This window comes from Arachis ipaensis, chromosome B03, assembly GCF_000816755.2.
Source record: "Arachis ipaensis cultivar K30076 chromosome B03, Araip1.1, whole genome shotgun sequence".
Taxonomy (NCBI): domain Eukaryota; kingdom Viridiplantae; phylum Streptophyta; class Magnoliopsida; order Fabales; family Fabaceae; genus Arachis; species Arachis ipaensis.
This window is the reverse complement of record NC_029787.2, coordinates 41,033,318-41,044,918: the sequence shown is the minus strand read 5'-3', so window position 1 is coordinate 41,044,918 and position 11,601 is coordinate 41,033,318.

Genomic DNA, 11,601 nt, shown 5'->3' with positions numbered 1-11,601 from the left:
ATTGCTCTAGTACCAAAACAGAAAAGAAAAATGCAGAAGAAGAAGAAGAATAGAAGGAAAAATAGAAAGCAAATAAAATCAGATCTCAGAATTCTACAGAACTCCTAAAACAGAACTAAAAGGAAAAATAATAAGAAGGTGAAAAGAAGATCCTATTAAAATCAAATTTTCTCCTATTTATACACTTTCTAATTTAGTCATCAAGTACTTGGAGTGGGCTTTTTTGCCTCTGATGAAGTGGGTCAGGATTGGTACTTAGTTGCAGCTCCAGGGGAACGTAGCGTTCTGAAAGAGAGCGCAGCGTTCTTTTACTGACGCGTACGCATCCCTTGTGCGTGCGCGTCCCTTGCGTTTTTGCACATCGACGCGTACACGTACCATATGCGTGTGTGTCGTTGCTGTCTCTAGCCTCAGCCATGCTTGCGCGCACCATTCACACATGCGCGTCCTTGATAGCGTTCTTCAAACGAGCGCTACGTTCGCGCCATGAGCGCTCCCCATGCGTGCGCATCCTGTGCGCGTGCGCGTGGATGGCAAAATGTGAATTCCCAGCTTTCGTGCCACCCACGTGTTTGCGTGCTTCTTCCAAGATGCTACATCGACGCGTGCGTGTCGATACCAAATCTTCAATCCCAAATTCGAAACTTTCTCTAAAATACTCATTCAAATAACGTAGCGCTCTCTTTGCAAATGAGCGCTGATCACATCCACGCGTATGCATCATGCACGCGTACGCGTGGGTCTTCAAAAAATCTTTGCCCGACGCGTAAGCATCCTGAACACGTTTGTGTCGCAAGAGAACGTAGCGTTCTCTATTTTAGCGCAACGTTATTCTGCACTACCTCTCTTTCTCTTCATTTTTTCACCTGAAATCAACCAAACATGCAATCAAAGTCTCACCAAAATCATAAGGTTTTGCATTATTCATAATAATCACCTAATTCTTGCATAAATCTTGTAATTTTGTACAAAATTACTAATGTTTGATTGAATCAAGATAAACATAAAATTCCACTCCAATCATTTACTTATTGTGCAAGAAATGCATGAAACCAAATGAAAACAAATGAAAATTGCTAGTAAAACTAGCATAAGATGACTTGTCATCACACAGCCCCTACGATGGAGAACAATGCATATCACAATCACATACTCAATCTCGGAGATCACTGCTCGTAGCACAAGTCTGCTTATACTCGTCTCATTAACCATAATCATTCATGTTTCTCAATTCATTGTCACCTCAACACTCCGCCCAGACACTCAAGCTATTCCATCCACAGAACTTCCCAAGCCTAGTCATCAACTTCTAAACTTCTCAAATTCCTTTCTTGTGATCTTCTTGTCATGCCATCTTTTAGCTCTCTCCTTTGTATATCTTAGCATTCTCATAAGCTTCCAATCTGAACTCATCCAGCTCATTGAGTTGCAATAGCCTTTTCTCTCCTGCTGCTTGAGAGTCAAGATTGAGGAGCTTGGTAGCCCAGAAAGCTTTGTGTTTGAGCTCCACAGGAAGGTGACAGGATTTGCCATAGATTAGCTGAAAAGTGACTTTCCAATTGGAGTTTTGAATGTTGTTCTATATGTCCATAGAGTATCATCCAATTTTCTTGCCCAATCTTTTCTAGTGATCCCAACTATCTTCTCCAAGATTCTGTTTAGCTCCCTATTTGCCAATTCATCCTGGCCATTAGTCTGAGGATGATATGGTGTGGCCACTTTGTGAATTACTCCATATTTGTGGAGCAGCTTTTCATTGGTTTGTTACAAAAGTGGCTGCCACCATCACTGATAAATCTCTTTGGTACTCCAAACCTAGTGAAGATATTTCTTTTAAGAAACTGTAGAACTATATTAGCATCACATGTAGTGGTTGCCATAGCTTCCACCCATTTTGAAACATATTCTACAGCCACCAAGATGTATTTGAAGGAGTATGATGGGGGAAATGGTCCCATGAAGTCTATGCCCCAGAGATCAAACACTTCCACTTCCGAAATGAAGTTTTGAGGCATTTCATTCCTCCTTGTTAGTCCTCCAGCTCTTTAGCATTCATTGCATTGGTGTACAAACTCTCTGGCATCTTTGAATATGGTTGGCCAATAGAATTCACTTTGAAGCACTTTAGTAGCTATTCTCTCTGGCTCAAAATGTCCACCATAAGCTGAACCATGACAGTGCCACAATATGTCTCTCACTTCATTCTCAGGAACACACCTTCTTATCATTCCATCTGAACACCTCTTAAATAAAAAGGGCTCATCCCACAAGAATTTCTTGGCTTCTTTAAGCAGCTTCTTCACTTGTTGTCTGGTAAACTCTTGAGGAATCTTCCTTCTAACTTTGTAATTTGCAATATCAGCAAACCAAGGTGCTTGTTGGACTTGGAGAAGATATTCATCTGGGAACTTCTCATTCACTGGTTGATGTTCATCTTGGTTAGTCTCTCGTGGAAGTCTTGACAAATGGTCTACAACTTGGTTCTCACTTCCCTTTCTGTCTCTCACTTCAATGTTAAATTCTTGTAGCAATAGCAACACCTAATAAGCCTTGGCTTTGAATCCTGTTTAGACATGAGATACTTGAGAGCAGCATGATCAGTATATACTACAACTTTTGAACCAATTAAGTATTGTCTAAATTTATCAAATGCATATACAATTGCCAAGAGCTCTTTCTCGGTGGTGGTATAATTTTTCTGTGCCCCATTCAACACCTTACTTGCATAGTATATAACATGATGCAGCTTGTCTTTCTTTTGCCCCAACACAGCACCAATTGCAAAGTCACTTGCATCACACATGAGTTCAAAAGGCAATTTCCAATCTGGGGGTGTGATGATTGGTGCTGTAGTGAGTTTATTTTTTTAAAATTTCAAAGGCATGCCTACAGCTATCATCAAAGACAAAGGGATCGTCAACCACTAATAAGTTACTTAGTGGTTTAGCTATTTTTGAAAAGTCTTTGATGAATCTCCTGTAAAAACCAGCATGTCCAAGAAAACTTCTTACTGCTTTCACATTAATGGGTATAGGAAGCTTTTCTATGATCTCTATTTTAGCTTTATCAACTTCTATACCTTTGCTTGAAATTTTATGCCCAAGAACTATCCCTTCAGGAACCATGAAATTGCATTTCTCCCAATTCAAGAACAAATTAGTTTCTTGGCATCTTTTCAAGACAAGAGTTAAATGATGCAAGCAGGTATCAAATGAATTGCCAAAGACAGAAAAATCATCCATGAAGACTTTTAAAAAATTTTCTACCATGTCAGAAAATATAGAAAGCATACACCTTTGAAAGGTAGCAGGGGCATTGCATAGCCCAAAGGGCATCCTTCTGTAGGCAAAGACTCCGAATGGCCATGTGAAGGAGGTCTTCTCTTGATCCTTGGGATCCACCACTATTTGATTATACCCAGAGTACCCATCCAAGAAGCAATAATATGCATGGCCAGCCAATCTTTCCAGCATCTGATCAATGAAGGGGAGAGGGAAGTGATCCTTCCTTGTGGCATCATTCAGTCTTCTATAATCAATGTATATTCTCCACCCTGTCACTGTCCTTGTGGGAATGAGTTCATTCTTCTCATTAAAGAGGACAGTCATGCCACCTTTTTTTGGCACACTTGAACAGGGCTTACCCAAAAGCTGTCAGAGATTGGGTATGTGATTCCAGCATTCCACAGCTTCATCACTTCTTTTTGAACCACCTCCTTCATGGTTGGGTTAAGCCTTCTTTGGGGTTGTACCACAGGCCTTGAGTCCTCTTCTAGCAAGATTTTGTGCATACAAATTGCAGGGCTTATACCTTTGATGTCATCAATTGTCCATCCTAAAGTTGTCTTGTGAGTCTTCAACACCTCAATCAGTTTGGCTTCATCTTGTGTGCTCAATGATGAATTGATAATTACTGGAAGGATATCCTTTTCACCAAGATATGCATATTTGAGATGAGGAAGGAGGGGCTTCAACTCTTGCTTTGGCACCTCCTCTTTCTTGCCTTCAAAAGAGATTTCAATCACTTGTTCTTCTAATACATCTTGTTCTACTTCTATTTCCTCTGCTTGTTCTTCCTAGCCATTAGCTTCAAGCACCTCTTCCTCCAATTTTTCTATCATTTCCACCCTCATATGCTTTTCCTTCTCAGGGGGATATTGCATGGTCTTAAAGACATTGATGATCATTTTCTCATTGTGCACCCTGAAGGTCATCTCCCCTTTTTCCACATCAATGATAGCTCTTGCTGTTGCTAAGAAAGGTCTACCCAAGATAATTGTGTTGTGTCCTTCTTCTTCTATGTCCAAAATGACAAAATTGGTAGGGAATATAAATTCTCCAATCTTCACCAATAAGTTCTCCACAACCCCATTGGGTATTTTAAGTGATCTATCAGCCATTTGAAGTGACATTCTGGTGGGTTTGACTTCCTCTATTGCAAGTTTTTTCATTAGTGAGAGAGGCATCAAATTGATCCTGGCACCTAAGTTACAGAGAGCTTTTTCCAAGGTTATATTGCCTATGGTGCATGATATGATGAAACTCCCAAGATCTTTGAGTTTTGGTGGGAGACCTCTTTGAATCACTGCACTACACTCTTGGGTCAAGACCATTGTCTCCTTCTCATTCCAGCTTCTCTTCTTGTTAATGAGTTCTTTGAGGAATTCGGCATACAAAGGCATTTGTTCTAGAGCTTCAGCAAGGGAAATGTTGATTTCCAACTTCTTAAAAATCTCCAAAAATTTGGGAAATTGTTGGTCCTTGAGCTCTCTTTGCAACCTTTGAGGGTACGGCAAAGGAGAGATATAAGGTGATGACATGTCATCATGTCATGTTTTTCTATGCTTTTTCATACAAGAAATTGATAATTAGTGCTTATATATTGCATTCTTTTATGCTTAAATGGTATATTTCCTTGATCTTTTAATTTTATAAATTTGGTAGGAAATAAGAAGAAAAAGAAGCACAAAATAAGCTAAAAAGGAGAAAAAAAGAACTTTGGGGCACACTTTGAAGTTGGAGCACACTTTGGAGCCTTAGGCCACGCTTTTAAAAGTGTGGCCCATAACCAAATCAAGGAAACATCACAACCAGCACTCAAAGCTCAGTGAACTTAGCTTTGCCGTACAAGAAACTTAGCTTGGAGGCAAGAATTTTCGCTAAGTTAAAAGTTGGGCGTTTACAGCATGATCATGCCTCCTTCAAAGGGCCATAACTTGAGCTACAGATGTCCAATTGATGTGCTTTCAGTTGCATTGGAAAGCTGACATTCAGAGCTTTCCAACGATGTATCATAGTCCATATTTGGCACGAAATTTAGGCACAAGTGAAATGCATCTTTAAGGGCAAAAAATAAGCAAAAAAATCAGCCAATGCTTCCACCAAGGCTCGAAGGGGGAGACACAAGGAAAACAAGGAAAGCAAGAAAAGAGTGCTCAGTTCACTTTTCCAACTTAGCTTTTTCGGGCTCCTCCCCAAAGAAAATCAAAGTGCAACATTTGAAAAAGGCCTCCACCAAAGTTCGAACCCAAGACCCCACACTCAAGCAAGGCGCTACACAAGGGGAGCTCAGTTGGTTTTCCCAACTGAGCACTACTTCCCCCATCTCCCCACATTTTGGCACGCCCAAAGGCACCAAGGAGCAAGCATGATGCGCAACAATTTGGCACACTAAGGGGCTGGGACGCACAAGTTGACACGGACAGCAACATTGGGGTGCTCAGTTTGGTTTTCCAACTGAGCCGTCCCTGGGAGGTGCAATATTGGGCCAAAATTCAACCAAAATTTCAATTAAATTCAATTCTTCACCAAATTAAATCAAGGCCAACAAACCCATCTCTCTTCAAATCCAAAGCAAGCAAAGCCCACATCATCACTCAAAGGCACAAGAACAAGCTAGAATTAGGATTTTCATTTAATTTGTTTTTCATTTCAATTTCATTTTATTTTGTAAACAAATTAAGCACTGCTTTTCTGTTTTGAATTCTTCAAGCAATTTTCCTTTTCTGTTTAAATCTGTTGCATGATTTTGCACCTTTTACTTCTCTGTTTGATTGCTATTTACACTTTCCTGTTAAATTTTAATTTCCAGCACCCACTCCCCTTTATATTTCATGCAATTTACATTTCTTGTCATTTAAGATTCTTGCAATTTACATTTCTTACTCTTTAAGTTACTTGCCAATTTACATTCTGCAACTTTAAATTCATTGCCATTTACTTTTTGTTGGCTACAATTTCACACAATTCACTCAATGTTAGCTTGACTAAATTAATCACCCACTAAAGTTGCTTGATCCATCAATCCCTGTGGGATTGACCTCACTCTAAGTGAGTTTTACTACTTGATACGACCCGGTACACTTGCCGGTGAGTTTTTGGTGTTTTGGAAATTCATTTTTCCACAAAAAATACCACCAAGTTTTTGGCGCCGTTGCCGGGGATTGATTAGATCAACAATGATTAAGTGGGTGAGAAGTCTAGATCAAGCATTTTCTTTGTTTTTATTCTTTGTTTTAAGTTGATAGCAAGGTGTTTGAGCTATTGCCTCACTAAGAAATTCTTTCTCTGTGACATGAATTTCAATTTTCATTGATGTTTACAAAGTACAAATGGAGTACAACTCATCTTATGGTCAAACAAAATTTTATGGGATATCACCCACCATCACCAATCTCTAATGGTGGTTGGGAATATCACCAAGAAACTTCAAATTCTGGGAACTCCAATTCATGGAGCTATGCTTCAGAACCACAAGATGAGAAAGAAAATCATATGGGATATTTCCCTCCACCACAAGATAATTCAAGTCATTATTCCAATGGTGGTTGGGAGTATTACCAAGAAACTGCAAATTCTGAGCAGTCAACTCACATGAGAGATTGTCCAACCTCACCTCCCACTTCTACATTTGAAAATTCATCATCATCTAAATATGCCTCAACACAAACTTCCACGAGCCAAAGCCTCTCAAAGCTTGAGACCATGTTTGAAAAATATGAGAGGGAGGCACAGATATCCTGGAACGAGCAAGAGAATTCATTCAAAAATATAGAAGTGATGGTAAACCAAATGTTAAGTGCAAGGGAGAAAGTAGAAGAGCAAGATGAGGAGGCTACTACATCAAGTGAACTTCCAATGAAGAATGAGGTGGTTGAAAATGAAACTGCACTTGAGGTGACAAAGGAACATGAACATTTACAACCCTCACAAACTTCCCTTGAATCTGTGATCAAAAAATATGAAGAGGAGATGAAGAAATCTTGGGAAGAACAACAAACCTCCTCCATAAAAGAACTATTAAGTCAAATGTTGAGTGCAAAGAAAGGAGTGGAGGAACAAAAAAGTGAGGAAGTCATTCAAGAGAATTCACACCCAAGTGAAATGGAGAAGTGCACAGAGGAAGAGCTCACGAAACCACCATTGCAAGAAGCTCTTAATGAAGAAATCACTCCAACAATCACACAACCACCAAGTCTTGAATCCAAAGAAGTGAAGGCAACTAGCAAGAGCACCAATTCTGTCCCTAAGCCAGCAAGCAAGATCAATCAAGCCATTTGTAAAAGGAAGCTTGCTGAGGAAAGGCCAAGACAAGGGACAGTAGCTGAATCTTCTTCTCCCTTGAGGTCATTCCTCTTAACAAACTGAAAGAAGAGGAAGAAAGTGAAGAACAACATGTCAAGCTAATGACACTAAAAGAGCACTTGTTGGGAGGTAACCCAACCGTAGGTAACACTTCTTCTCTGCTTTGTTTTCTTTCTTTGCTTTGTTTAAATTCAATACATTGGCATATGGTTATATTCTAAGTTTGGTGTTGCCTTGCAACAAATTGTTTTCAATCTTTTTGGATGATTGCATCAAATCAAAAATGAAAGTGACACACCAAGATTCTAAGTTTAGTGTGCCACTTATTTTCTATGCAATTCATTCAAGCAACACTACTTGTCTGCATAATCATAATGCCTCTGCAGTTTTATTTCTCTCTTTTAATTTGACACTTTTTCATTCTACTTTCTTTAGTCATTTTTTTTGTTTTTAAATGCTTTCATTTTAGTTTGCTTATTCACTGTGTTTGTTAATACATCACCAAGAGAGCTTTATTCATGACAGATTCTTGACTTGGTGATTGTACTTAACAAATAACAGTTTCATTTGCTTAGTTTTAATTTAAATAAATTGACATATGATTGCATTCTAAGTTTGGTGTTGCTATGCAACAAAATTTTCTTCCAATCCTTACCAATACTTGCATTAATTCCAAGTGAAAGTGTCACACTAAGTTTGGTGTGCCACTTATCTTTTATGCCATGTATCATGCACACCTTCTTATATATGCAATCAAAATGTCTCTATCTCTTATGCCTTGATTATTATCTTTAATTTTGCTTGCTTAGAACACATGTGCTACTAACATTTCATTGTATAAGACATTCATGATCCATCTTAGCCCCATAGCCATTGTTCTAATTGTTGAATGAGGATGAGCAAGCATTCTGAGTTTGGCAAGGGAAAGGGAAGAATAAGAGGAAAATGACAACAATAATGAAGATGAACTACAAGGTTGTAAAGTTCCTTTTCCTCTCCTTGTGGGGCTTATGTATCAAGTGGTAATACTTGAAAACAAAGCATTTAGAGTCGTAGCTTTGTTATTAACTCATGGGGCAAAGCACCGAAAAGGAGAAGCTAATAAGAAAATCAAAAGCTTGTTTCAAGGAAGGAATATAAGAGAAAGATTTCATAAATTGAGCTAGATAGAAGCATCAATCATTTACATCTCTTTTGTGATTGTAGCATGCTTAGAAAACTAGCTTACCATAAAAATTGAGTTGCTATTCTTCTTACCTTGGATTGTCAATCTTTAATGCATGATTCTTTTCTTGCTTGGGGACAAGCAAGGTTTAAGTTTGGTGTTGTGATGACATGTCATCATGTCATGTTTTTCTATGCTTTTTCATACAAGAAATTGATAATTAGTGCTTAAATATTGCATTCTTTTATGCTTAAATGGTATATTTCCTTGATCTTTTAATTTTATAAATTTGGTAGGAAATAAGAAGAAAAAGAAGCACAAAATAAGCTAAAAAAGAGAAAAAAAGAACTTTGGGGCACACTTTGAAGTTGGAGCACACTTTGGAGCCTTAGGCCACGCTTTTAAAGGCGTGGCCCATAACCAAATCAAGGAAACATCACAACCAGCACTCAAAGCTCAATTCACTAAGTGAACTTAGCTTTGCCGTACAAGAAACTTAGCTTGGAGGCAAGAATTTTCGCTAAGTTAAAAGTTGGGCGTTTACAGCATGACCATGCCTCCTTCAAAGGGCCATAACTTGAGCTACAGATGTTCAATTGATGTGCTTTCAGTTGCGTTGGAAAGCTGACATTCAGAGCTTTCCAGGGATGTATCATAGTTCATATTTGGCACAAAATTGAGGCACAAGTGAAATGCATCTTTAAGGGCAAAAAATAAGCAAAAAAATCAGCCAATGCTTCCACCAAGGCTCGAAGGGGGAGACACAAGGAAAACAAGGAAAGCAAGAAAAGAGTGCTCAGTTCACTTTTCCAACTTAGCTTTTTTGGGCTCCTCCCCAAAGAAAATCAAAGTGTAACATTTGAAAAAGGCCTACACCAAAGTTCGAACCCAAGACCCCACACTCAAACAAGGCGCTACACAAGGGGAGCTCAGTTGGTTTTCCCAACTGAGCACTACTTCCCCCATCTCCTCACATTTTGGCACGCCCAAAGGCACCAAGGAGCAAGCATGATGCGCAACAATTTGGCACACCAAGGGGCTGGGACGCACAAGTTGACACGGACAGCAACATTGGGGTGCTCAGTTTGGTTTTCCAACTGAGCCGTCCCTGGGAGGTGCAATATTGGGCCAAAATTCAACCAAAATTCCAATTAAATTCAATTCTTCACCAAATTAAATCAAGGCCAACAAACCCATCTCTCTTCAAATCCAAAGCAAGCAAAGCCCACATCATCACTCAAAAAATTCATTTTTCCACAAAAAATACCATCATAAGGCTTCACTACCTTCCTTTGTTCTTGTGGTTGCTCTTCCATGACTTGCTTTCCCTTCTTTGAAGCTTGTGTCTCTTCCTTCTTCTCTTTGAGCTTATCCTGGTCATGCTTGTCCTCCTCTACTTGCTTCTGGCTAGCACCTTTGTCATTTTCCAAAATTTTCCCACTCCTTAGCTGGATGGCCTTACATTCTTCTTCGGGATTTGGAATGGTATCACTTGGAAAAGCATTGGTTGGTCTTTCAGCTTGTCTAGCCAATTGCCCTACTTGTCTTTCAAGATTCCTCGTGGTGGCCTCTTATCGCTCTTGTCCTTTGATTAAACTCTCTTGCCCTTTAGCTAGACTCTATGTGGTCTGAGCAAGTGCTTGTAATGTTGCTTCAAGAGTTGAGATCCTGGTTTTTTGATGGTCAATGGATAGTATGTTGGAATATGATGGTTGTTGCTGGAAGTTATTTGGGTTGTTGAGGTGGTTGTTCTGGAAGTTGAAAGGTGGTGTTGAGAAGTTATTTTGGTGAATCTGTGAGTTGTTGTTGGGTTACTGATATGAGTTTTGTGGTTTTCTGTATTGGTTAGTGTTATTGGATGAATGATTTTGGTTGTTTATGTTGCGGGAGTTGTTGGAACTGTGATTCTTTTGCCATGAATTCTGATTATCACCCCACCTCAAGTTGGGATGATTCCTCCATGATGGATTGTATGTATCTCTATGGAATTCATTCTGAGAAGAGCTTGAGGTGTTATGCATGTATTAGACTTGTTCTGGTTGCTGATCATAGCTGTATTTCTCAGAAGCTTCTTCACTTTGGCTCCATCCATTTGAGGGTTGGCTTGCTGTGCTTACTGCAGCCACTTGAAGTCCATCAATTCTCTTTGTCATCATCTCTATTTGTTGTTGAATTTGCTAGTGCATCAACTTGTTCTGTGCCAAGATAGTGTCCACTCCTTCTAGATCCAACACACCTTTCTTTTGAACTGGTTGGCGTTGTCTCTGATGAGCATAGAAGTATTAATTGTTGGTCACAGTGTCTATGAGATTCTAGGCTTCTTCAGCTGTCTTCATTGGTTGTAATGAACCTCCATCAGAGTAATCCAGGGACTCTTGAGCTTTTAGAGTCAATCCCTCATAGAAAATCTGAAGCCTATCCCATTCACTAAACATCTCAGGTGGACATTTCCTAATCAGAGCTTTGTATCTTTCCCATGCCTCATAAAGTGATTCTCCATCCATTTATGTGAATGTTTACACTTCTGTCTTCAATCTTATGATCCTCTGAGGTGGGTAGAACTTAGATAGGAATTTGTTCACCAAATCATCCCAAGTGTTGATGCTTTCTTTGGGGAATGTTTCCAGCCATTGAGATGCCTTATCCCTCAAAGAGAATGGAAACAGCAGCAACTTATAGATATCTGGGTGCACACCATTTGTCTTGACAGTTTCACATATCCTCAAGAAGACAGATAAGTGTTGATTTGGATCTTCAAGGGGGCCTCCTCCATAGGAACAATTGTTTTGCACCAAAGTGATAAGTTGAGGCTTCAACTCAAAGTTATTTGCATGAACATTAGGAGTGAGTATA